The sequence below is a fragment of the Pan paniscus genome, chromosome 10 (genome assembly GCF_029289425.2).
Source record: "Pan paniscus chromosome 10, NHGRI_mPanPan1-v2.0_pri, whole genome shotgun sequence".
Taxonomy (NCBI): Eukaryota; Metazoa; Chordata; class Mammalia; order Primates; family Hominidae; genus Pan; species Pan paniscus.
The window spans coordinates 15748788-15775419 of NC_073259.2; the positions used below are offsets into that span (position 1 = coordinate 15748788).

The window sequence follows — 26632 nt, forward strand, 5'->3', positions numbered from 1 at the left end:
TTTACTTTATAAAAGTATCATGTGAAATCACTTATAGCCTTATTTCTAGAAAGGCTAGATCCTTACATCTTGTGTTAATATATTTCACTATGTATTAATCTCATGAAATTTTACTTTTATGTATAGTTTACAGTGAACTGATTTATCATGAAAATACACTTGCGTTGAAATTACGTAAGTGCTGAATGAATTTACAACAGTATTATCTCAGTGTTCATCTTCCCACCAAGATACATTTAATATATATTCAATTTATAATAATGTCTTCACTAATGACTTTCTTTATGCCTTTTCATAAAGTATCATAGTCTCATATATATGCCATATACATTATTAGGTATATCAGTTTATTTAATAAAAAAATTTCACTGTATGAATGACAGCAGATCATATTAACAATTACTCTGGGACAACAGGCATAAATCAGGATTTCTCTGGGAAAATTTGTGTGAATTGTAATTGCTCAATATTTACCATGTGTCAACATACTATTCAAAAGCAGAAGATAAAATGTTGAGCAAATAAAGACAAAGGCTCTGTTCTCATGAAGATAATCCAGCAGAAGTCAGCCATTGAGTACATAATCACAGAAATAATTATACACATGAGACTGGAAAATGCTACAAATAACTGGTACATAAGATATCACAACAGAGAAATTTGGCCTAATTATAACAGAATAATTAGACTTCTCCTTTTACCTGTCACAGAATGAAAGGAGTCTGTGCACATGCTCTGTGGCTAGAAGGATCGAGGCTAAAGTTACAATTCACACAAATTTTCCCAGAGAAATCCTGATTTATGCCTGTTGTCCCAGAGTAATTGTTAATATGATCTGCTGTCATTCTTACAGTTATCCTTGTTTGCACAATAGTTATGCAGTCACACTAACCATGTTACATTCAATGAACTAGAAGACAACAACTGTGGCTGGAGGCTGGTTCGGGAGAAAGGGTGTGCTTTTAGCTGGGGAAGGGAGCCGTGGACCAAGTATGGAAGGGCCTTGTAAACCATGTTCAGGCTTTTAAAATTTACACTGAATCCACAGTGTTAAGAAACTAATCAGTAAAGGTAAGTGAGTTTATAAAATTTGCATTTTGAAGAGACAATTCTGGAAATCGATTAGAAAGAATCAAGGGTAGGCATAGTAATATCACTTGGGGGTTTATGGAGTAGACAGAGAGGGAGATTATTGCCTCAGATTAGATGGGTAGGAGTGCAGATGTGGAGAATTACACTGGCTCAGTGAGCCGAGATATTCAGTGGCTGTGAGATAACACAGATGGCCCCTAGCGTCACCTCACTAGACATTCGGTCAACAGATGCAGGGTAAGTTAACAGTATTAAAGTATGTGATTTTTTTCTTGATCCTAGTAAGGACCAGGGCTGGGAATATAAAGTGTTTGAAAGTAATGTACCAGGTGTTTTTAAAGATATCTAAGAAGAAATGTCAAATAAGAGGCTTGAAAAGTGGACCTGGAAATTGGATATTAGATCTTGCTGGTATATAAGAAAGCTATTTTAATTTTGGATTGAGTTTACTTATTGAACTGTTCTTTTTATTTTGATTGTTTCTTTCCAGTAGTTTCTTTTTTAACCATCTGGATAAGAAAGCGCGTCATCTGCATATAATTTCAGTCGTTAATTTCAATTCCAGTTTATATTATGTCTAACTAGGTTTTCTTACATTGTGGCTTTTCCTTGCCAAAGACATGCAAAAAAATGTTGAATACTAATCGTTATAGCAGTCATCCTTGTCTTCCTGATTGAAAATGATTATAATGTTTCACTGTGAAAGATAATATTTGCTGAAGGCTCTTATAAATACTCTTAATCAAGTTAAATACGTTTGTATTTATTTCGTTTTCTCCTATTGAAACATCTCTTGATAAGTGAACAAATTTTTATCCCCAAGTTAAACCAGAATTTTATCATTATAACAGTGATGTATTATGTTGGCTCTTTTATGTAGGATTTTTTTCTGCTTGTAAGGAATATTGTCCTAAAATATTTTCCTGTATGTAGAAATAATCCTAAACTAATTTTACTGATTTTAGGTGGGGTGGGGTGAGAATCTTTCATCCTTTGGTAGATACTGAACAGCTTATCTAGTAGTCATTTTTTGTTATTAAGATATATTTGAGTTCTTTCTTTCCTTTTTTTTTGTTTTTGAGATGGAGTCTCACTTTGTTGCCCCGGCTGGAGTGCAGTGGTGTGATTTCGGCTCACTGCAACCTTCACCTCCCAGGTTCAAGCAATTCTCCTGCCTCAGCCTCCCGAGTAGCTGGGATTACAGGCGGTTGCCACCATGCCCAGCTAATTTTTCTATTTTTAGTAGAGACAAGGTTTCACCATGTTGGCCAGACTGGTCTCGAACTCCTGACCTCAGGTGATCTTCCTGCCTCAGCCTCCCAAAGTGCTGGGATTGCAGGCGTGAGCCACCACGCTCAGCCTCAAATTCATTCTTTAAAAATTATCAGCCAGGTGTCTATTTGGAGGCACGTCTTTGATTAGCTTACTTATTTTTTCTGCAGTATGTAGTAATATTTATTCAAATTGTCTCTTTTTTCCCAAGTCATTTTATCATAGTACGTATCTTCATAGGAAATCATACATTTCAAAAAAGTTTATGTTTATTACTAAAAGTTACATACTCTTTTGTATACTAAAATAGTTCACTTTGAGATTAGAATTGGTTTATATCTATCTGTGCCTCCATATGTTTTGGGTTGTTTTTCTTTTTTTAATGAATCAAATTCATCTTAACTTTCTGTATTAAAAGAACTTCTTCATGTTTCTAGTTTTCTTATAGTACGGAGTATTTGATAAATTTATTATTTTAAAAGATTATATGTTTTATAATATTAAGACAAATTTAGTGCAAGCAATATGCAGACTCAGTTTGATATCTTGATCATTTTCTTTCATTTTTTGATGATTCTGTACCCACCATCTTCTATTGCCTCTATTAAATTGCTCTTTCAAATGATCTGAACTTAATGCCATAATAAGTTAACTTTTAACTGCCAAACCAATAACATCTATAAACATTTTCACATTTTATTACATCTCACAGCTTGTGAATCTAATGTCAATAACAATATAATAAAATATAGAATACTGGTACTATTTTCCGTTTCTATTGAATTACTCAGCTATCCACTAACATCTTTTTATGAGGACACCGGGCCCTATGCCATTGCTGATAACTCAAAAAACTGAATTGATAAAATTACTTGTATATAATTAAAATAACGAATGAGAAAAATATCTTGATGAAAACCTTAGAACCAAATTTAAAGGCTATTTAAAATTATATTTTAGTAATTAAAAAATTAATAAAGTTGCTCTAAAAAATACTTACTCTTAGCTACCATAGCTGCAACTATTACCAGAGCGATTAAATAAAGGAAGGCAAATATCACAGCAACAATGCACCATGGAGACACTGTTCAAAAAGAGAGAAGTTGGCTAATGTCATCAATGGAAACCAGATTCAGGAGTTGATACTAAAAAGAACTTTCACCAAGAATATTTAACCCACTTGAATTGGTGTAAAATGTAAGTTCATGGGAGCACCGTGCTGTGGGAAAATATACCTCAGCTTGTGGGGAGTAATTCTAAAAATTATTTTGCAGATTTAGGTGCATCCTGAGAAGATATTAATATTTTGATGTAGATATGCACTGTTTATGAACTAACAAGTTGCCCTAGTAAAGAACTCTTCCAAAGGCTACAAAAGAGCGCTTCAGAAATCCTACTGTGGATTTAGTTCATTTCCCTCCTGTAATTTTTTTTTTTTTTTTTTTTTGAGACAGAGTCTCGCTCTGTCGCCCAGGCTGGAGTGCAGTGGCGTGATCTTGGCTCATTGCAACCTCTGCCTCCCAGTTTCAAGTGATTCTCCTGCCTCAGCCTCCTGAGTAGCTGAGATTACAGGTGCATACCACCATGCCCTGCTAATTTTTGTATTTTTAGTAGAGACGAGGTTTCACCATGTTGGCCAGGCTGGTCTCGAATTCCTGACCTCAGGTGATCCGCCTGCCTTGGTCTCCCAAAGAACTGGGATTAGAGGCGTGAGCCACCGCAGCTGCCTACACTCCCTAATTGTTTTTTTTTTTTTTAACTATATCTTTCATCTTTGTAATAGAACTAGGTTAAGAACAAAACTCCAACTTTTGCTGTTGGCCAGACAGGTATTCTGTGACCGTTTTGATAAAAGTTACTTCATCATGTTCATCATGAGGTATCTCACATCCTCCATTTGTAGAAATACTGAAGCACTAAAAAGACACTTAACTTTTTCGAAATTAAAATATCAAAACCAGGAAATTGTGTATGAAACATTCTTTTTCCATGATCTTGGTACACCATTCTAAGTCATCGTGGCCATCGCTGCCTGGTTGACCATTCTCATTTGCTCTTAACAGAGCACTGTAGGTTACTATGACCCATTAAAAAGTGTAGGGACAAGAAATCAATCCTGATTCAAACATTAGCCCAAGAATATTTGTTTTCATGATTAGTTCATTAAAATATTTAAGCCAAAAAGTGAATCTAGAGTTTTAAATGGTTTTTACCTTTTGTTTTCAAAGTTTTAGTTATTTTTCCATTCTGGATATTTGAAGAACAATGAACTTTGAGGTCTGAGTATATTATACTTTCCTCAGAAAACTCTAAAAAAGATAAAAAAAAATGCATCCAACAACTATAATCCAGCTATATGTATATACACATACTTATACATAAACATATAATTAAACGGCATATTATATGTGATACAAATTGTCACATTTTATAATCATAAGAAAGTTTTAAAATTGGCTCCATTTTTTTTTGCTTTGTGAAATGTGGTAAATTCTTACTCTTTTAAAAAAATTCTTAGTTCCTTGTCTATAATATACAGGTAACAATACAATAATCATTTATAGATCTATTGTAGAGATTAAGTTAATGTATATAAAGTCAATAGCATAGTGCTTGAAACATATTAACCACTCAATATGTGTTTTTCTTTAGTAGTAGTAATAATACCAGTGGTGTAGAATAGTAATTGTAAGAATATAATGGGCATTAGCATCTGCAGTAAAATTGGAAATAGAAGCAAGAGTAGAAATATTCAAATTAATTTAGATGCCTATTTCTGCCTCCTCTTATAGTTGAATTTAATCCTAATGAAAGGAGCATGAAAAGCCGTTATCTAATTCTCACTAAATAAATTCCTTCCACAACATATTGCATGTATTCCTTCAGTACAAGTGAAGCAGAACTCATAGACACCAAAAGTCAATGACATTCACCAAAAGTCAATAACATTACCCTAAATAATATTAAACCTAGTGCAACTGTAAATATTTACTTACCAAACTATAATTTTCTGAGATTTAAGTCCCCTCTAATTAGAAAATCCTGAACTCATTTATAAAGACAAAAGATTTTCAAATCCTCCTCTAAAAGTACCTGGTTATGAACTCATTATTTTTAATATTATTTTCTCATCAAAAGAAGAGATGATTTAGCAATAACAGCAGAATCTGGTTTTACCTGTATTTATTTCATGAAATGCCGCTGGCGAAGGATGAAGATCATCAGAGAGCCTGGACAGTGCTGATGTCTCTGGTTCCATTGTTCAGATTAAATTTTAAGGGCCAATGAGCACAGGGTCAGAATGAGATGGGACCAAGGCAACAGAAGTCTTAATATTGCGACATCAGAGAGGATGTTTACAGTAAGGCTAATATGTAAACTATGTTTTTGACTTAAGAAAATTAAAGATAATGTACTCTTACAAATTAAATTTGTTTTTTCTTTTATGTATGATGAACCACTTTTTTATTTCTAAAGATAAAATTTTAAATATTAACCATAAAGATTTCCTCTTTGCCTTAATTGCTATTTTTTTAAATTAGAAAACAATACACTAAATAACGTAATATAAATAAATGACATTGCATTTGAATGATTGTAACAGATACTGATTTTCAGAAATACCTTTTTTGTGATTGTAAATATTTATGCTCGTTGTAGATGATTCAGTTGAACACAACATACAACCCTATTCCCTCGATATAATCTCTAACATAATTATTCATAGCTTTATCTAATTTTTCAAATGACCAATGGATGTTTCACTTTAAAAAGTAAAATAGCTGTCAAATTAAATAATGAAAGCAATTAGTACTTATTTCTATAATAAAATTTTTACAGTCATTAAACATAGATGAGATAGCTTTTCAGGTATTTATGTGGATAATTTTCCATGATACATTAAGTGGAAAAAAGTAAAAGTATTACATAGTATAACTTTATATTTTGGTAGAAAGAATTCTATAATTATATGTGTGTTTGTAATAGAATAAGATTATATGTCTGACCTGAAAAGATTCTAATGTAATAATATTTTGGTTATTAACTTGTTAAATTTGTATTTTTCATATGTGGTTTTCTATTTTTGTGTTACTGTTTCTGATGAGCATAATTTGTTTTTATCATTGAAAGGACTAAAGTGTGCATATGTGAAATTTCTTTTATAGTCTAATGTGTGCTCTGAGACATACACACCACAGTAACCACAGGTCAACTGCCCTCTCCTTTGATGGATAGAAATAAACTTCATAACAAAAGCATATAATTTCATTGGCAGACTATGGAGCATTGTTGGGTCTTAAGTTGTTTTGGAAGAGTGCAAAGATGATGATCAACTTCAGATATTAATAATTCACATATACATGGATTAAATTCTAGAGTGAGTAGTAAAATGATGAAAGTATAATTTCAAAAATTACAGAAGAAAAAATAGATTGAGAAAAATACGTACATTCAAAAGAAGTTATAAGGGTGGGTGGAGTGGGGGAGAGATGTAAGATCAGGCAAGGACAAGTAGAAAGCATAAATTTATGTAAATTATAAAAAATCAGACATATCAACAGTAAAGGTAAACTCTGTAAATGTTCCAGGAAAAACAATTAAAAATTATCACAATGGGTTCTTAAAAATTTTTAAATGTTGGCCAGGCATGGTGGCTCATGCTTGTAATCCCAGCACTTTGGGAGGCCAAGGTGAGTGGATCATCTGAGGTCAGGAGTTCGAGACCAGCCTGACCAATGTGGTGAAATCTCGTCTCTACTAAAAACACAAAATTAGCTGGGGGTGGTGGTGCATGCCTTTAATCCCAGCTACTCAGGAGGCTGAGGCAGGAGAATCGCTTGAACCCGGGAGGCAGAGGTTGTAGTGAGCTGAGATAGCGCCATTGCACTCCAGCTTGGGTGACAGATTGAAACTCCATTTCAAAAAAAAATTTTTTTTTAAATGTTACAGGTTATTTACAAAAATTACATCTAGTAGATAAGGATGTGAAATGGTTGAAAATAGAAGATCAACATTTATGTAATGCAAACATTAATCAAACTAAAGTATCATAGCTCCTGATATCTGACAAAACACACTTTAAGGAAAAATGTAGTAAGAAGATGGGTCTTTTAATAATAATAAAAGTTTCAATTCAACAGTAGTATATCACAATTTTAATATAACCCTTTAACACAATTAGATTAAATTGTGCTACCTGGAGGCATTTGTCTAAACTGCCATATGTTTAATTTCTTTTTCATGCTGTCTTTTTGTCTCTATGGGCTGTGTTTTGAAAAATGACTTCAGAAATGTCATTCAATTCATTAATTCTCTCTTCATCCATGTCTAAGTAGACATTAAATATATCCAATATATTATTTTGTCTTTCAAAAAATTATATTTAGTTCTTTTACAACTCCATAAATTTATGTATTTTAAAGAGTTTTTTGTTTTCTAAACACATTTCCAAATTTGTCTTATGTTCCCTTAACCATGGTAAATATAATTAATTTATACCATGTGTCTGATTATTGAGGTAATGGTTGTTTTGTATCTTTTTCTTTTTTGGAGAAGGAGTGTTGCTCTGTCACCCAGGCTGGAGTGCAATGGTGTGATCTCGACTCACTGCAACCTCCACCTCCCAGGTTCAAGCGATTCTCTGCCTCAGCCTCCTGAGTAGCTGGGATTACAGGCGTTTGCCACCACACCCAGCTAATTTTTGTATTTTTAGTAGAGATGGGGTTTCACCATGTTGGTCAGGCTGGTCTCCAACTCCTGAATTCAGGTGATCTGCCTGCCTCAGCCTCCCAAAATGCTGAGATTATAGGCGTGAGCCACCGTGCCTAGCCGTTATTTTGTATCTTCTGTCTTTTTTGTTCCTACTGGTTCTTTTTCAGGTACTTTGCTTGTGTGCTTAGTTTTTTATTTGTTTCTAGCTCTGAGTGTCTCATCTTTCTCACTAATTTATTCATGGTAAATCATTAAGCTTGGGATGAAATGGGTTGTTCTAGAGAACATTACAAATTAAGTTTGTATTTTTTCCTGCTAGGTGACAAGAAATATTACTAATTTAGACTATTTTAAAATGAAATCTTGACCTGCTGATCTTTTTAACCGGTGGTGGTGTTAATGCAACCTGCAAATCCACATGATGTCTGGCTCCAGAGATACTATTTCAGGAAGAAAATGTTTGTTTCAACCATCGGGGGAAGCTGATTTAGTTTAAGTTTACCTTATCCGAAGCATGTAGTTAGGGTTAGGTGTTGCGGGAATTGTTGAGTTACTTGAGAAACCAGGTATTCAAAGTTCACAGTTACAATGGAATGTTATTTTAGTCATACCTCTAATATCAAGTGAGATAATATGCAAAACTGCATTTGTATACCCTCCACTCTTTTTAAGATAAACTTTTATGATAATAAAAATTACCAATTAGATAAAGAAATCAATTAATATTTTTCCCTCTGAAATATGACAAACATACAGGAAAGGACAGAAAACATATATGTAGAGATTAATGAATAATGATAAAAGTTAAGTGAAGATAGATATTACCACACCCCAGAGTGTTTCCTGCATTGATCCTCCTTATTACAATGCTTCCTCCTAGAATTAATCATTCTTCTGATTTTCTTGCTTCTTATGCACATATTCTTAGTAGCTTTTTTGCTTATTTTAATTATATTTGTGTGAATAGAATGAAACTATACTTTTTTTGCATTGTTTTATTCTGTATTTATTAGAGTTATCTGTGTTGCTGTGGACAGCTGTAGTTTACTTGTGTATGTAATTTCTTTGTATGATATACTCTCAATCAGTTTACTTACTCTACCTTTGATGGACATTTAATTGCTTTCTTTTCAGGACTATTATAAATAATAGTCCTTGGATGTTCTCTGTATTTCTTAAATTATCACTTCACTACACTTGTAATCTATATTTAAAATTATAATATGTTTTCTGTTCTTGTGCTTTGTTTGTTTGGATATTTAGTGACTAGGTCGGTATATGGGTATAAATGTTTATAAGTTTCTCTAGGGTAGCCTTTGACATTTTCTGTTTATCACAGCCTTTTAGTATCTTTATCCTTTTGGCCTTTGCTCACTTCCTGTAAGAGAGATGGTTTAAGGGCAGTGATCAAAATTTGAAAATAACAACAAAATATCTTGGTATTGAGAATAAGAAATTTTTCTTTTTCTTTTTTTCTTTTGAATCGGAGTTTCGCTCTTGTTGCCCAGGCTGGAGTGCAATGGCATGATCTCTGCTCACCACAACCTCCCCGTCCCAGGTTCAAGTGATTCTCCTGCCTCAGCCTCCCGAGTAGCTGGGATTACAGGCATGTGCCACCATAAAATTTGACAAAAAAAAAAAAAAAAAAAAAGTAAAATAATGGTCAATTTCCAGTGATAACCAAGGTGAAATTTGAGAGCCTGATATGAATTAGCACCAGGAAGTTTGACCTCTATCCTCAGAATATGCAATCTGGATACAGAAAAAGAGAAGATGAAGTTTCTTTTTAAAAATTTTAATTATTCTTTTCTGCATACTTAGTGACAAGAGAGGATGAAATTTAATTTAGCTGCATGCCACAGTTAATTAGGCGTATGTAATGGAAAATAAGAAATAAGTGGAAACAAAATCATTCAGATGACTCACCATTAAGTCTAGTTTTGTGTGGTTAGGGCATGGCAGTAGCAACAAATGAGAAAATAAAAGTCAAGCCTGAAGAAGAAATTAAGCAGAGTGAATGAAATAAATACAAAGGCAAATGTTGGCCTCACAGAGTGTTTTTTTTTTTGTTTTTTGTTTTTTAGATATTTGATGTTCCAAAGGTAGAGGTGGGTTTCTGATCTATCTCAAACATGCAGGGTACATGGAACTGTAGACTCACTGAGACTCACCCATTTAACTGTATCCCCACTACTGGTTCTAATTCTTGCATGAAATATTTAGACCTTTAATACATTCACTGAGCTAAGAAAGGCAAGGAGGAAGTGGAAAAGGGAAAAATGTAAATAAATGTTATTAACTCCCTATTTGATAGTCATTTTAATTTTTATTATAGGGGAGAACTTAGTCCCTAAATAAATCAATTGCTATTTTGGTTTTGGATAGGTGGTGGTGTTTTTTTACTGAGTTTATTATTATTTTCCCACTTCATGGTGGAAAAGAATGAAGGAGAGTAGAATTTGGAAGCTGAATTTGTGAATTTGGGACTCAGTTCTGCCATTGATTGATTATGTTATGATATGCAAACAGCCTATATAAAAATGATTTTTTTACTTCACTTATTTCTTTTCTAAAATTGTATAAAAATATTTCACAGGTGATTCTGAGAATCACAATTAAAATGTATTTGAATACAGTCTTAACTGTGATATACTATTTAGAAATTATAATTTTTATTTATTTTATGATATTACTTCAATTAGTCCCTCTGATTTTTAAAAATTAGTAGACTTTATGTTTTAGAAAAGTTTTAGATTACAGAAAATATTGATCAGTTAGTGCAGACTCAATCAACAGCTTAATTCCAACTGGTCTCATCAGAGAATGTGGACATCTGTATTTTACATGTACATCTGTGATTCCTTTCAGGTTAAATTTTGTGAAAGGTTTAAAGTCTGTGCACTATTTGATCTCTACCAGTGCTGCCTGGATTTATCGTTATTCTGGACATGACAACACAGCGACCATCACAGACTGGCAGAGAGTGAAGGACTGTTTCTTATGCAGAGGCTTCCACTGCATGCCAGACTTGTGGCCCCTGCCTAAGATGATCCTATTGTTTTCTGGAGGAGGAGACCACATTGCACAGAGTATTGCCCCTACTCACTTTTGGCAGATTAACTACAATGGATATTTGACCCTCTCTTGTAGCTGTCAGTTGAGCCTCACACTGTGTGCGCTTTCCTAGGTGATAGTATTACTATTCCAGTCTTATCAGCCAACTCAAGCCATTCCATTTGACCTGTGAAAATAATCCATGTCAGGTTTTCAGGTTTCCAAGCCATTTACAGTCTGAAAATGGTGCCTGTCTTATCAAAAAAGCCACTTATAAGGCTAATATTTAAAGTATTTGGTGGACTTCCATGCTCCCTACCATCTATAGGCATCTGGTATTGTTAAGCTTTGGTATGGCCTCCTCAAAATTACACAAAAGCAATTTCTGACTCTACCTTCCTCATCTCTTCTTGGTCCACATATTATGAATTCAAGAACAGTCCCTGAACTAGTGCTGTCTTGATTCCTATTTATTTTCTGACCTATTGCTTAACTTGTGTATGCTATATAAGCTGTGTTTAATGGTAACCATTGATTTAAAAACACTTACTGCTATTTGCAAAATAAGTCCTTAGTTTTAAATTATATCCTTCCAAAAACTGCAACTTAAGTAAAGTTATTTGCTACTGATTGCTAAGAAAATGTTACTTCTTTTAACATGTAATGCAAATCATGGCTGTTTTTGTTTTGTTTTGTTTTTTCCTGTATGAACAACTTTCTTACCTGGGAGAATTAGATATAGCAAATTTGCACAGAGGCATACTCTTTCTTAAAGGGAATGTTAAATATGATAAATGGCTTCTCAGATATGTATGCTATTTTCATTGTGTTTTACAATTCTTTTTTTTTTTTTTTGTAAAAACATGTTAGCATCAGTTTTTTTTTTTTTTTTAATTTTAGGTTTAGGGGGTACCTGTGGAGATTTGCTACATGGGTAAATTGAGTATTCTGGGGATTTGGTTTACAGGTTATTTCATTACCCAGGCAATAAGCATACTACCCAACAGGTAGTTTTTTGATCCTCACCCTCCTTCTACTCTCCACCCTCAAGCAGGTCCTGGTTTCTATTGTTCTCTTGTGTCCACATGTACTCAATGTTTAGCTCCCACTTATAAGTGAGAACATGCAGTATTTGGTTTTCTGTTTCTGTGTTAGTTTGCTTAGGATAATGTCCTCCAGCTTCATCCATGTTGCTGCAAAAGACATGATCTCATTCTTTTATATGGCTGCGTCGTATGCATGGCTGTTTTAGTCACTTACAGTTTCAGAAAAATGATTTTTAAAATGGTCTAGCTTCCTGTTTCTCTAGTATAAATGCCTGAATGTGTTTTCTGGAAATCTTATTATCAAATCACATTTTATTTTTCTAAGCAGAATGAGTTCAAGATTGTAAAGGATTCTGACTTATATAAATAGGCAGTATGACAGGTATTCAGGGGTTTTCTTTATATGCATGCACTTGCCCATTATTTCTGTTTACAAATTACGTTACCTAAATACATCCAATTGAGACAAAATCTCAAAGAATGCATGTTCAGAACATGATTATAATACTTACATAATCATATGTATAACTTGTATCAAGAATTTTTCCATCCTTATATTATTTCTTATTCTCATTACATCAAAATTTTTCCTGCCTCATGTTATTTCACATTATTATCTGTCTCTACATTCCTCCCTCTTTCCTCTTCCAACAAAAAATCCTTTTATGATTCTGAAGCTAATGTTGTTACCTGTGGTCCTACTTGTCCAAATGATAATGACACTAATGTGATAGTTAACAGTGGTCACCCACATCCAGGCTTGCAAATCTCAGTTTTGATTTCCTTCTCCTCTGTTAAGTAAAACCTACTGCTTCTGGGCCAGATACACAGATTTGACTTTCAATATCTCTTGCAGTAGAATTTTATTATTTTTCATCAGAAATGTCTTTCTCCTTTCCCATGACACAAGTTAGAATTACCAACAATCATTACAATAACATCAGTGGTCTAGGTGCTAAATGTTCTTTCCAGGGCTAGCAACACTGTGGTTGGAAGTGTTCTGTACAGAGGAACATACAGTGAAATGATGTGTCAGCCACACTTTTTGCACACCTTGAGTGTATTAACCAGATGCCTGATGTTTAAATGAAAAATAATCACTGGATTAAATGCAGGAGAAAAATCTCTTTTCCTTTCTGAAGAAAAAATTCAACATGGGCTAGATCAGAATAGAGATGGACCGCTTCAGAATAAATATTTATTTAATAATTATATAGAAAACATTTAAGTAGCCAATATTCTAGGAAAATATACAGCAGAATATTTAATCAGAACTTTGTTTTTATTTCTTTATTATTAATTGCAAATAGATTTTTTGGCTACCCATAGTATAGACAATATTGTGTAGGGCAGCAGGATGATGTTCACGCCATGCTCCATCGTTGAGTATCAGAAGATGCCAAGAGTTCAGGACAGATTCTAGCCATTTCCAGGACCTGAAAATGAGGAAGGAGCTAGAGAATTATATAATTTTTCCACTTTCTCATCCCAGCTTCTCTTCTCCTACCAATGCTTTCCAATGGTTGAAAACAGACAGAAGCCAGAGGGTGAGGAAGACTGTGTGATACAGTTGTCAGAGCTCAGCTGCACAGAATGCAGCAAAAAAGCATGGAGAATGGAGGTGAGGTGTGGTTTGAAAAACAGGTGTTGAGAATCCTGCCCCCAGAAGCCTGTGGTGGTAGAGTTGTGAAAGATCCACTGGGAACCCATTGCACATCCATATAATAAACTATGTGTGAATGTTTCTTGTAGGTAAAAGGGGTCCAGATGAGAGCAGGAAATAACCTGGACTCATCCTAGATTCTATAGTAGGCCGAATAATGGCTCCAAGTATATTCAGGTCATAATCATTGGAAGCTGTGAATGCTACCTTATAGGGCAAGAGATACTTAGGAGAAGTGAGAAGAGATTGAGGATCTTGAGATTGAAGGATTATTTTGGATTATCAAAGTCAGCTTAAAATGTAACCCCAAGTATCCTTATAAAAGGGATGCAGAGGGAGATTTGAGTACAGAAAAGGAGGAGGCAGTGCAATCATGGGAACAGAGGCTGGAAAGACAAAACCACAAGTGAGGGAATGCTGCAGACATGAGAAGCTGGATGAGGAGAGGAACAGATTCAGCCCTGCTGTAACCTTGATATTAGCTCCATAAGACTTTTCAGACTCCAACCCTCTAAAACTGTAAGAGAATAATTTTTGTTGTTTTTCTTACTAAATTTGTGCTTATTTGTTACAGCAGCAATCGTATACTAAGACAGCTGCCATGCATGAAGAGTGATAGGTGGGATATAGCGCTCTAACAGAAAATATGAGACACCTGGTTTGAGGGTGAGGAAGAATCAAAACCACACAACACACAAGTGCAGGTTCATTGCCCATGTCAGGAGCTGTAGTTGCAGGGCTCCGCAGGGATGTATCCAAGAACCCCCTGAGATTCTCTCCCGAGACAAAGAGAGGAATCATCTACACTACCTTTTTCTGTGCTGATTTTCTCATCTGAGTTCAGTTGGAGCCAAAGGAAAAAGAAAAATGTTAGCTTTGCATAAAATTCAAAAATTTTGTTATTATATAGATTTAGGAATTTGAATTCCTGAAATGACACATTCCCGTGACTGAACATGACTAAGAGACGATTATCTGAGAATTACTTACATAATTGGAGACTCCGGGGAAGCAGGTGAAGAGCAAGACTATATATCCAATTTAGAGGGAAATTGAGGGAAACCTTGGTCATAAACTTACACAGGCAGTATTTGAATTATTCTAATTGCTTTGGTTACATAAATAGAATTCTGTAATCTTGAGAAACAATAATTCTCATACAAATGTAGCCTTCTAATCTGAATTCTGTTAAAACTACCAATAACCACTAATCTCTTCTAGTTTTAATCTTCTGGTTTTTGAGAGTAAAGTACTCTGATCGTTATATGTCACTCTTCTATTCATTATTTTTCTAAAAATATAAATATTTGATTTCTCTAACATTGCCTATAATTTTTTAATGTCAGCATTATATAATAAAATACATTCTCCATAAAGTTACAAATATCAAATAAAAACATATACACACATATATATATACATACATTTTTTTTTTTGAGACCAAGTTTCACTCTTATTGCCCAGGCTGGGGTATAATGGCATGATCTCGGCTCACCACAACCTCCGCCTCCCGGCTTCAAGTGATTCTCTTGCCTCAGCCTTCCTGAGTAGCTGGGATTACAGGCATGCACTACCACGCCCGGCTAATTTTGTATTTTTAGTAGAGACGGGGTTTCTCCATGTTGGTCAGGCTGATCTCGAACTCCTGACCTCAGATGATCCGCCCGCCTCAGCCTCCCAAAGTGCTGGGATTACAGGTGTGAGCCACCGCACCTGGCAAATAAAAATATAATTACTATAAAGTTCATATATAGTGTTATGTTTAAAATGGTATGCCACTTTATATTTTGGCTTTAAGTTATTGGTCCTGTGACTGAACTTTGGCTTCTTGCTCTTTTGTAAGAAATATTGTGGAGCATACATAATGATGTGGGTACAAAGTTAGAAGATGTGTTCAAGGAAGGCATTCCAAAGGAGGTGTCATTTGAGTAATGTCAAATGAGCGACATTTGACAGTAGAGAGTCTCTAAAATATTTGAGCAAGGAACTGTTCAAATAGTGGACAGTCTCTAAAACATAAGACTGAATGGTTTGTTTGAGAAGTAGCATTGGGGCTAGATCAGAGGGAGGGACTGAGCAGAAATAGGTAGAAATAAAGACAGAGAAATTGTCAGGGAAACAAGAGTGTAGTAGATATTATTCAAGGTAGGTTGATGTATTCGTGAATGTCCAGGCAGGAAAACAAATTCTGTGCCAAGTCATTACATAGAGGGAAGTTAACAGAGGAGGGTATTTATCAAACAGTTGGAGAAATCTAAGAGTCCGTCAGGAGAAAGAAGACAATTCAGATATGGGCAAAACAGAAAGCTGGTACTATTCCCAGAGCTAGAGGAAACAAGGGAGCAGGTGGGTTTACCAGAACCACTTGATGGGGACTGGCACCACAGTGGCTGGTGCCTGCCACGAGGCAGTTGCTATTTGGCAGCAGTTCAAACAACATAGCATGAGGGAAGGACAAAAACACGATTCCACTTGTATGAGGTATCTAAAATAGTCTAATTCATAGAAGCAAGGAGCAGAATAGTGGTTACCAGGGACAGTGAGGAGCAGAAAATGGGGATAAGGTTTTAGTAATGCAAAATGAGTAAGCTCTAGAGATCTGCTGTACAACATTGTGCCTAGACTTAACAATATTGTATTGTACATTTCAAACTTTGTTAATAGAGTAGATCTCATGGTGTATTCCTATCACAATAAAATAAATATTAAAATTAAATAAAACAGACCAGTACATAGCATGTGTGGTCACTGCAGGAGATAAAGCCTGAAGCAGAGAGGGGAAAGACAAAATAACAGGCTTCTCCCCTCTTCCTACCTTCCAAATCTCAACCCAGTGGCTCCATTGACTCCACCTACCCGGAAGCTGGTTAGCCATGGAGGCGGTGAAACATGTGTTGCAGGAATCAGCACCCCAAGAAACAAGCAGAACAGGGGCAAACCAGGGAGGACAAAGAGAAAAGTGACTGACAGAGTGGAAGAAACCAAATCTATCAATGCATAGAACCATTATATTTTGGGAGAGTCTACTTCTCATACTCAATCAGAAGTAAGACTTGTTGGCTGGGCATGGTGGCTCACGCCTGTAATCCCAACACTTTGGGAGGCCGAGGTGGGCGGATCACCTGAGGTCAGGAGTTCGAGACCAGCCTGGCCAACATGGTGAAATCTCATCTCTATTAAAAATACAAAAAAAAAAAAAAAAAAAAAGCTGGGCATGGTGGTGGGTGCTTGTAATCCCAGCTACTCAGGAGGCTGAGGCAGGAGAATCACCTGAACTGGGAGGTGGAGGTTGCAGTGAGCCCAGGTCGTGCCAGTGCACTCCAGCCTGGGTGACAAGAGCAAAACTCTGTCTCAAAAAACAACAACAATAACAACAACAACAACAACAACAACAGACTTGTTAACACAATATTCTGTGAAGAGATTCAACTTACCTTGTCCAATCTATACATAGGTTTACTATAACATGTGTGTAAAATCACTCAGATAAATTATCAGTATGAAACCACATGTGGAGGGGCTCAGTAAGCGAGGAATAGGTGTTTTGAACAAAGAATTGAGTATAATTTAATCCACATACTGACACAGGAGATAAGTCCCCAGTTCTTTATCCATAAGGCTAAAAACCAAATCTCTATAAACAAAATGTTTTCATTAGTTTGGTTCCAAAACCTGAACTTAGCTAATCATAGTTTTTGTTTTATACATTTTGCTGTGGAAATATTAATGTGCTGGGTTATAGCGTGAATCATCAAATGCCAATGAGGCTGTTAATTCATGTATGTATAAACACATATATTTTAAAATAAAAACTAATAAATTTTAAAGTACATTTCTTTCCACAAATTCCAGATAAGAAATTAGGGTCTCTGGGCCAGGCGCAGTGGCTCACACCTGTAATCCCAGCACTTTGGGAGGCCAAGGCGGGCAGATCACCTGAGGTCAGAAGTTCGAGACCAGCCTCAACGTGGAGAAATCCCATCTCTCCTAAAAATACAAAATTAGACGGGCATGGTGGTGCATGCCTGTAATCCCAGCTACTCAGGAGGCTGAGGCAGGAGAATTGCTTGAACCTGGGAGGCGGAGGTTGCGGTGAGCCCAGATCGTGCCATTGCACTCCAGCCTGGGCAACAAGAGCTAAACTCCATCTCAAAAAAAAAAATAAATTAGGGTCTCTGTATCCTACACATCATTTAGTTTCCACTTAAAATTTTTAGATGTATGGTGAGAGAACTATATATAAAAGAACAACCTATGCCCTATTCCTGTGAGATTTCTCTTCATTATCTGGCTCTACTGATGTTGCCAGTGTACCATGCTAGCAATGTTGCATATTAACCTGGAGTAAAATATCATTTCCGTATTTTCAAAATTCTTTACTACTATTTATAAAATAAATTCTTACCTTTAGATTGTGTTGTTGCTAAAATTGAAATTTAAGTAGAGAGTCGTGTGACTGATAAAAACGGGTTCCTTCTTTTAAAAACAGTCTGTAAAACCACAGCCAGTCAAGTCACGTTTATTCTAGAAATTATTTTTGCCGTATGCTAGTTTTCTTTTCCTCTCATGTGAACCATTTTTATGTCTAGTCTCAAAAATTCCTGTTACAGTCACCATTCTGTCATGATAAGGGTTCAGAAATAACTCAGGGACAAACCATTCCTTTCTTTAAGCTTCCAATATGAAATAAGTCCTTTGTGTATCAATAGTCACCAGGATAATTTTTCACATGGTATTATTGAACATCTTTCTTCATGGTACCTTAAAGTTGTTTTTTTTGTGTGTGTCTTTACCTGCCCATTATTTCCACCTACAAAACACGCTATCTCTAAGCACATTATCAGAAGAAAATTCCAGTTAAAAATCATCTCATAGAAAATATGACTGGTATTTATAGTCCAATCAATGCTTTATGATTCTTATGTTATTTTTTCTTTGTGATTGACTCTTTCCTATTCCCTCCTCTTCTCTTAACAGGTAAATATTGTCACAGCTCTAAGTTTAGTAATGTTTCCTATGTTTACACTTGCCGGAATAACAAAAATAGCGCAGTTATAGTGCTAGTGATCAGCCACATCCATGCTTGTAAACCTCAGTTCTAGTCTCTTCTCTCCTCCCTAAGCTATGTCTTCTGCTTTTTGCCCAGGTAAATTGCTTCAACTCCCAATATTGTTTGCAACAGCATCTTATTGTTTTCGCCAGACACACCATTTCCTCTACCCATTACCCATCCACTTTATCCCCAACATCCTGCGGTCACACCAAGACCAGTGTAGGTGTTAACTGTTATTTTAGGCAGCAGCAACTCTGTGGTTGGAAACGTTCTGTACCATATGGTGTGATGTGTCAGCCACACCTGTTACACATAAAGTGTACTGATGACTGAGGTCTCATAGGGGTCCAGGGTCATATCGGAGTCCGGAGATTTCCATGAAAGTTTAAAGTTCAGTCTGCAAACTCACTGTAACTAATAATGAATAGCTTATGTCCTATCTGCCTCAATATGTTTCTTAATGGTTTTGAGCACTAATTAGGTGTTAAATACCCTATATGTTTATACATTAAACCATTCTCAGAACATATTTCCAATAAACTATTTAGTTGCATTTTACGTTTTACACATGATGGAAAAGAATCTTAAAGGGGTTATGTAACCTACTCAAGTTTACGATCTACCAAAAGCAGAATCAAACATTTGAAACTACTCACTTTTGACATCTTGTATTTAGCAGATTGAAGAAGCAGAAAGAACAATTACCTGATAAGGATTGATTAGAAATTAGTTTTGAATGCAAAATAGTCTTTGAATCATCATTTTATTTAGCTTGTGGTGCTTTTTTTTTTTTTTTTTTTTGTAGAGACGGGATCTCACTTTGTTGCCCAGGCTGGTCCCGAACTCCTGAGATCAAGTCATGCTCCCATCTTGGCCTCCCAAAGTGTTGGAATTACAGGCATGAGCCACCGCACCTGGTCCCGTAACTGTTTACATTCAGTTTTGTTCTTATAAAGAACCTCACTGGGCACCAGGTGCAGTGGCTCACACCTGTAATCCCAGCACTCTGGGAGGCGAGGCAGGGGGATCACCTGAGGTCATGAGTTCGAGACCAGCCTGGCCAATGTGGCAAAACCCCATTTCTACTAAGAATACAACAATTAGACGGGCGTGGTGGTGCGCCTGTAGTCCCAGCTACTCAGGAGGCTGAGGCAGGAGAATCGCTTGAACCCGGGAGGCAGAGGTTGCAGTGAGCTGAGATTGTACCACTGCACTCCAGCCTGGGCGACAGAGTGAGACTCTGTCTCAAAACAAAAACAAAAACAAAACCCTCTTTTTTTATTGTTTATCTGTTTGTGTTTTTTTGATGATTAAAAACTGTGGTGAAACTGTACCTAAAAGCAAAGATGGATATGCATCGTAAGGCACAGGTTTGAAGTTAGACAGCCATGGGAGAATGCAAGGGTATGCATGAGATTGGTATAGTCAATAAGTATTTGCTGGTATTTGTTTCATACACAAATACATGCATATATACAAATAACTCCGAAATTTTTTTTTATTTAACACTCAGACCTCTCACGGATAGGTTGCAAAAAAATGTTATACAAATAATGACAGCATTTCCTCCCATGAAACCTAACTTCAAACAAATCCAAATAAGTTCTAAGTTTTAAAAAAGACCATCCATTTTGGTGCCAACATCCTTTTCAAGTGAATTATTTATATACTGAAGTATTATAAAACCTATAAATAGATATTTTTATATATAAACAGATACTTTTACGAATTAAATTATGCTTCTTAGAAGACAGAAGCATGAAATAGAGAAATGAGGAAATAAAATATGTAACTAAAAATTTGCTAGGACTTTAAAAACCACCCCTAGGTTATACAAAACTACGGGGATAACTTAGTTTAATTATCTGTCTAAATACGGATTTTTACCTCTGTAAGAAAGATCAGGCCAGGCGCAGTGGCTCATGCCTGTAATCCCAGCACTTTGGGAGGCCGAGGCAGGCGGATCATGAGGTCAGGAGATCGAGACCATTCTGGCTAACATGGTGAAACCCCGTCTCTACTAAAATACAAAAAATTAGCCGGGCATGGTGGCGGGCGCCTGTAGTCCCAGCTACTCAGGAGGCTGAGGCAGGAGAATGGCGTGAACCTGGGAGGCAGAGCTTGCAGTGAGCCGAGATCGCACCACTGCACTCCAGTCTGGGCGACAGAGCGAGACTCTGTCTCAAAAAAAAAAAAAAAAAAAAAAAAAAGTACAAAAATTAGCCAGGCATGGTGGTGCGCGCCTGTAATCCCAGCTACTCAGGAGGCTGATGGAGGAGAATCGCTGGAACCCAGGAGGTGGAGGTTACAGTGAGCCGAGATTGCGCCACTGCACTCCAGTCTGGGCAACAGAGCGAGATTCCGTCTCAAAAAAAAAAAAAAAGAAAGATCAGTCAGTACATAGTCAAGTGTGTGTGCATGCATATATATGCATATGTATACATTATGTAAATATGTTGTAATTATTATATAATAAACCTACATTCAATATATCTGTGGCGATTTATCTATCTAAATTTGAACAAAAACTAAAAATTCCCAGCACAATCGAGGCAAAATAAAATATAATTTTCTTACAGTTATGCAAAATGACTCTCTAGATTTTAATCCGTTAGAGGTAGAGGTAGACAAAGGTTAGTGAGACTCAGCTTGACCACTGCTTGGTTGACTTTGAGCATGTTTCCTTGATAATCTCCTGTGTCTTCAACTATGAAATTTAAGAACTATTACTATCAATATCATAGGGTTTATGAAGATTAGATGAAGTAAATGTTATAAAATAATCAAACACAGAGCCTGGCATAAAGTAAACTCGAAAATTTTTAATGGTTTTATAGATAATCATTAAATATCGTCAATTATAGACTACATACATCACTATGAAAGAATTAGAGGTAAATTATAAAATATTAGCAATAATCCTTTATAAGACTCTTTTTTTAAGATTTATTTCAGGCTACTGGAACTTGAGAATGTATAAAGTGTTTAATGCGTACCAAATAAGTGTTTAGTCACAAAATGTTAGAAGGTGAGTTGGTTAGTCTGATAGAGTTTTACTGGTCTGATTCTTCATCTCCTGTTTGAGTATTTATGTGTCTTATTATTCTGAGTTAGGGCATCCTTTTACCTCCTGTGTCTCTTTTTCTTTATGCCCAAGTTCCATCGGCAGATACTGAACATAGAGCTTTGCAATGTAGACAGTTTTGCCTAAAGGCTAAGACAGAGGCTCAGTTCCACTTCACTGACACTTAGTGACATTACGCGGGCTTTGGAATTTAGGAAGTGACCAATATGTCGACTTTGGTTTGTTATTTCAGAATGAGAACCCTAAAGGCCACCCAACAGTTCACCACAGAGAAACTTGTTTCTAGCCACATAGGAGTTGACAAGCTGCAGCTGCAGCTGAGCTCTTTGCAGCTCTTTCATGAGGTTCTTACACCTTGCTAGGTCCTATATAAAGGACTAACCTATTATTTAGAAAAGATACACATTAAGGACTCTAATTAAGAAATTTTGAAACGAGTTATGTTTTCTCCATTCTGGCTTCATAAACTTCTTTCTATGCTAAACAATCAGGGAAACTGTCAATGTTTTATTCAAAATGTATGTTACTAATTCTGTGACCACTATTTGCACACTTCTTTTACTACATAAACATGTCACTTTGTAAATAGCTACTGGGCAGTGTAGATTTACTTATATGCATAACTTGAACATTATTTTGTTTCTTTTGGAGTCTGCCTATTCCCGAACCACATGTGGAATTGGTAGTTGCTTTGGTTTGGTTTGTTTATTTGCTTATTTCTTTTAGTGGGAAGCAGTTTTCTGGATTCTTTTAACTTGATACAGATGCAAAAAGGGGAAATGTTTGTGTAATGTATCTGGTCCATATCCATAATTGAATTTGTAATTTTTTTTTTTTTTTGTGACAGAGTTTCATTCTTGTTACCCAGGCTGGAGTGCAGTGGTGCAATCTTGGCTCACTGCAACCTCCGCCTCCCAGGTTCAAGCGATTCTCCTGCCTCAGCCTCCCGAGTAGCCGGGATTACAGGCATGCACCACCACACCCAGCTAGTTTTGTATTTTTAGTAGAGATGGGGTTTCTCCATGCTTGTTAGGCTGGTCTTGAACTCCCGACTCAGGTGATCCGCCCACCTCGGCCTCCCAAAGTGCTGGGATTACAGGCGTGAGCCACCCCACCCGGCTGAATTTGTAATTTTTAGTTAAAATTGAAACTGTAAAATGATACCATATTTGTAAGAACAACAACAAGGCAGTTTCCAACGCCCAAAATATAACTGCAAAGGCATTGGACAACGTAAATTAAAATGGTATGTTCAATAAGAACTGAAAGTCAACATAGCAAACATCTACCATGGCAAATATTTCCTTACTTGGATTGTAGCTATGAAATGGTCATCTCTACTCCTTGGGAAAGGCCAGAGCAAGACCTATAAAGTCCACTCTTAGAAAAGTTCCATGGATAGAATGAATGACCAATAGGAAGCTGGCTATTTAATTTAAAATGATGTTAGGATCTTTAACTCTAGGAATAATCAGAGGTAGAAGGAATTTAGAATAATCAGAGGTAGAAAGAATTTAAAATGATTTCATATTGCTAGGTGATCTTATTTATATTAAAGAAAGCATTGGACATAATAGAATTCCTGATACATGCACGCACAAACACACACACATTGAAATGAGACATACATGTCGAGCACTAGAATTGGCGTGTAATGTGTGCTCAATAAATGTTCACAACTCTCCCCTAATAAACAAACTTATTAAAATGAAAATTGGTAAATAAAGGAAAAGTTTCAGTATTTATCTTTAATAACCATACTGCAGAGTAACAAAATAATTGGTGGCAAGTATTTTCTGGAATATAAAATCAGAGGTTATGTGATGATGGTTACATGAATTTACACATGATAAAACTGCATAAAATGACATATATATATATATACACACACAAATACACACAAGCAAATGAATGGATATATAAAACTACTAAAATCTGAATACGGTCTATGGATTGTACCAATGTCAATTTCCTGGTTTTGACATTGTACTCTAGTTATGTAAAATACAGGCATACCTCAGAGATACTGTGCACTCTGATCCAGGCAACCACAAAAAAGCAATTATTGCAATAAAGCAAGTCACATGAATTTTTTTGGTTTCCCAGTGCATGTAAATGTTTACACTGTACTGCAGTCTATTAAGTGTTCAAAATTATTATATCTAAAAAACAATGTACATACCTTGATTAAAAATATTGCCAGAAAATGTTAACAATCAGCTGAGCTTTCAGAGAGTCCTAGTCTGTTTCTGTTTCTGGTGGATCTTGCCTCATTGATGGCTGCTGACTGATCAGGGTGGTGGTTGTTGAAGGCTGGGGTGACAGTGGCAATTTCTAAAAATAAGACAACAATGAAGTTTGCTGCATTGACTGACTCTTCTTTTCACAAAAGATTTCTCTGTAGTCTATGATGCTGTTTCATTGCGTTTTACCCACCGTAGAACTTTCAAAATTGGAATCAATCCTTTCAGACCCTGCCACTGCTTCATCAACTACATTTTTTGTAATATTCTAAATTCTTTGTTGTCATTTCAACAATGTTCACAACATCTTCACCAGGAGTAGATTCCGTCCCAAGAAATGTCTCTTTCCTCATCTATAAAAAGCAGTTCCTCACCCATGAAAGCTCTGTCACAAGATTGCATCAATTCAGCCACATCTTTTTTTTTTTTTTAATCCTATACTATTTTAAGTTCCAGGATACACAAGCAGAACGTGCAGGTTTGTTACATAGGTATACATGTGCCATGGTGGTTTGCTACACCTATCAACCCATCGTCTAGGTTTTAAGCCCTACATGCATTAGGTATTTGTCCTAATGCTCTCCTTCGCCTTGCCCCCCACCTTCTGATAGGCTGCGGTATGTGTTGTTCCCCTCCCTGTGTCCATGTGTTCTCACTCTTCCACTCCCACTTGTGAGTGAGAACATGTGGTGTTTGGTTTTCTGTTCCTGTATTAGTTTGCTAAGGATGATGGCTTCCAGCTTCATCCATGTCCCTGCAAAGGACATAATCTCATTCTTTTTTATGGCTGCGTAGAATTCCATGGTGTATATGTACCACATTTTCTTTATTCAGTCTATCATTGATGGGCATTTGGGTTGGTTCCATGTCTTTGCGATTGTAAATAGTGAATGCAGCCACATCTTCAGGCTTCACTTCTCATTCTAGTTCCCTTGCTATTTCTACTACCTCTGCAGTTACTTTCTCCACTGAAGTCTCGAACACCTCAAAGTCATCCATGAGGATTGGAATCAACTTCTTCCAAACTCTTGTTAATGCTATATTTGACCTCCTCCCATGAACCACAAATGTTCTTAAATGGAATCTAGAATAGTGAAGCCTTTCAGAAAGTTTTGAATTTACATTGCCCAGTTTCATCTGAGGAATCACTATTTATTTAATAAATACAAAATGTATATCTTAAATAATATGACTTAAAAGTTGAAATGACTCCTTGATTCACGGACTGCTGAATGGATATTGTGTTAGCAGGCTTGAAAATGACATGAATTTCCTTGTACGTCTTCATCAGAGCTCTTGGGTGACCAGGCTCATTCTCAATGAGCCATAACATTTTTAAAGAAATCTTTTTTTCTGAGCACTATGTCTCAACAATGGGCTTAAAATATGTAGCAAACCATGTTGTAAACAGACATGCTGCCATCTGGACTTTGTTGTTCTATATAGAGAGCACAGGTAGAGTAGACTGAGCATAATTCTTAAGGGTCCTAAATTGTTTGGAATGGTAAATGAGCATTGGCTTCAACTTAAGTCACCAGTTAGCCCCTAACAAGAGAGCCAGCCTGTCCTTTGAAGCTTTGAAGCAAGACACTGACTTTTCCTCTCTAGTTATAAAAGTCCTAGATGGCTTTTCCAGAAGCCTGTTTCATGTACACTGAAAATCTGTTGTTTAGTGTAGCCACCTTTATCAATTATCTTAGTTAGATCTTCTGGATAACTTGCTGTAGCTTCTTCATCAGCACTTACTGCTTCACCTTGTACATTTCTATTATTTAGATGGCTTCTTTCTTTAAATCTCAAGAAGCAACCTCTGCTAGTTTCCAATTTTTTTTTTTCTGCAGCTTTCTCACCTCTCACAGTCTTCATAGAATTGAAGAGTTAGCGCCTTAGGCTTTGGCTTAAAGGAACATTGTGTGGCTGGTTTGATCTTTGATACAGACCAGTAAAACATTCTCCATATTAGCAATAAGGCTGATATATATATATATATATATATACATATATATATATATATATATATACACACACATAATTTGCATGCTCACTGGCATAGCAATTTTGATTTTCTTCAAGTACTCTTTCTTTGCATTCACCATTTGGCTAAATGTTTGACTCAACAGGCCTTTCGGCCTATGTGGGCTTTCAAAATGCCTTCCTCACTAAGCTTATTCATTTCTGGCTTTTGATTTAAAGTAAGAGATGTGTGACTCTTCCTTTCACTTTTACTCTTAGAGGTCATTGTAATGTTATTAACTGGCCTAATTTCAGTGTTGTGTTTCAGGGAATTGGGAGGCCTAAGGAAAGGTAGAGAGATGGACAATCGCTGGCCAGTGAAGCCGTCATAACACTTACATTCATCAATTAATTTCATTATGTTATATGGGCATTGTTTGTTGCACCACAAACCCATTT

The 26632-nt window shown here is 36.0% G+C and overlaps 1 protein-coding gene and 1 long non-coding RNA gene across 4 annotated transcripts in view; one reads left to right on the forward strand and one right to left on the reverse strand.

Annotated features, from left to right (window-relative positions):
• The window catches only part of KLRD1 (killer cell lectin like receptor D1), a 97221-nt gene that overhangs the window by 31967 nt on the left and 38622 nt on the right, over positions 1–26632 (forward strand). The window lies entirely within an intron of this gene.
• Positions 1569–25314, reverse strand: LOC129393483 (uncharacterized). Its single transcript, XR_010108810.1, has 2 exons — positions 24160–25314; positions 1569–15552 (listed from the first exon to the last, which is right to left on the reverse strand). It is a non-coding gene; the product is annotated as an uncharacterized LOC129393483 (long non-coding RNA).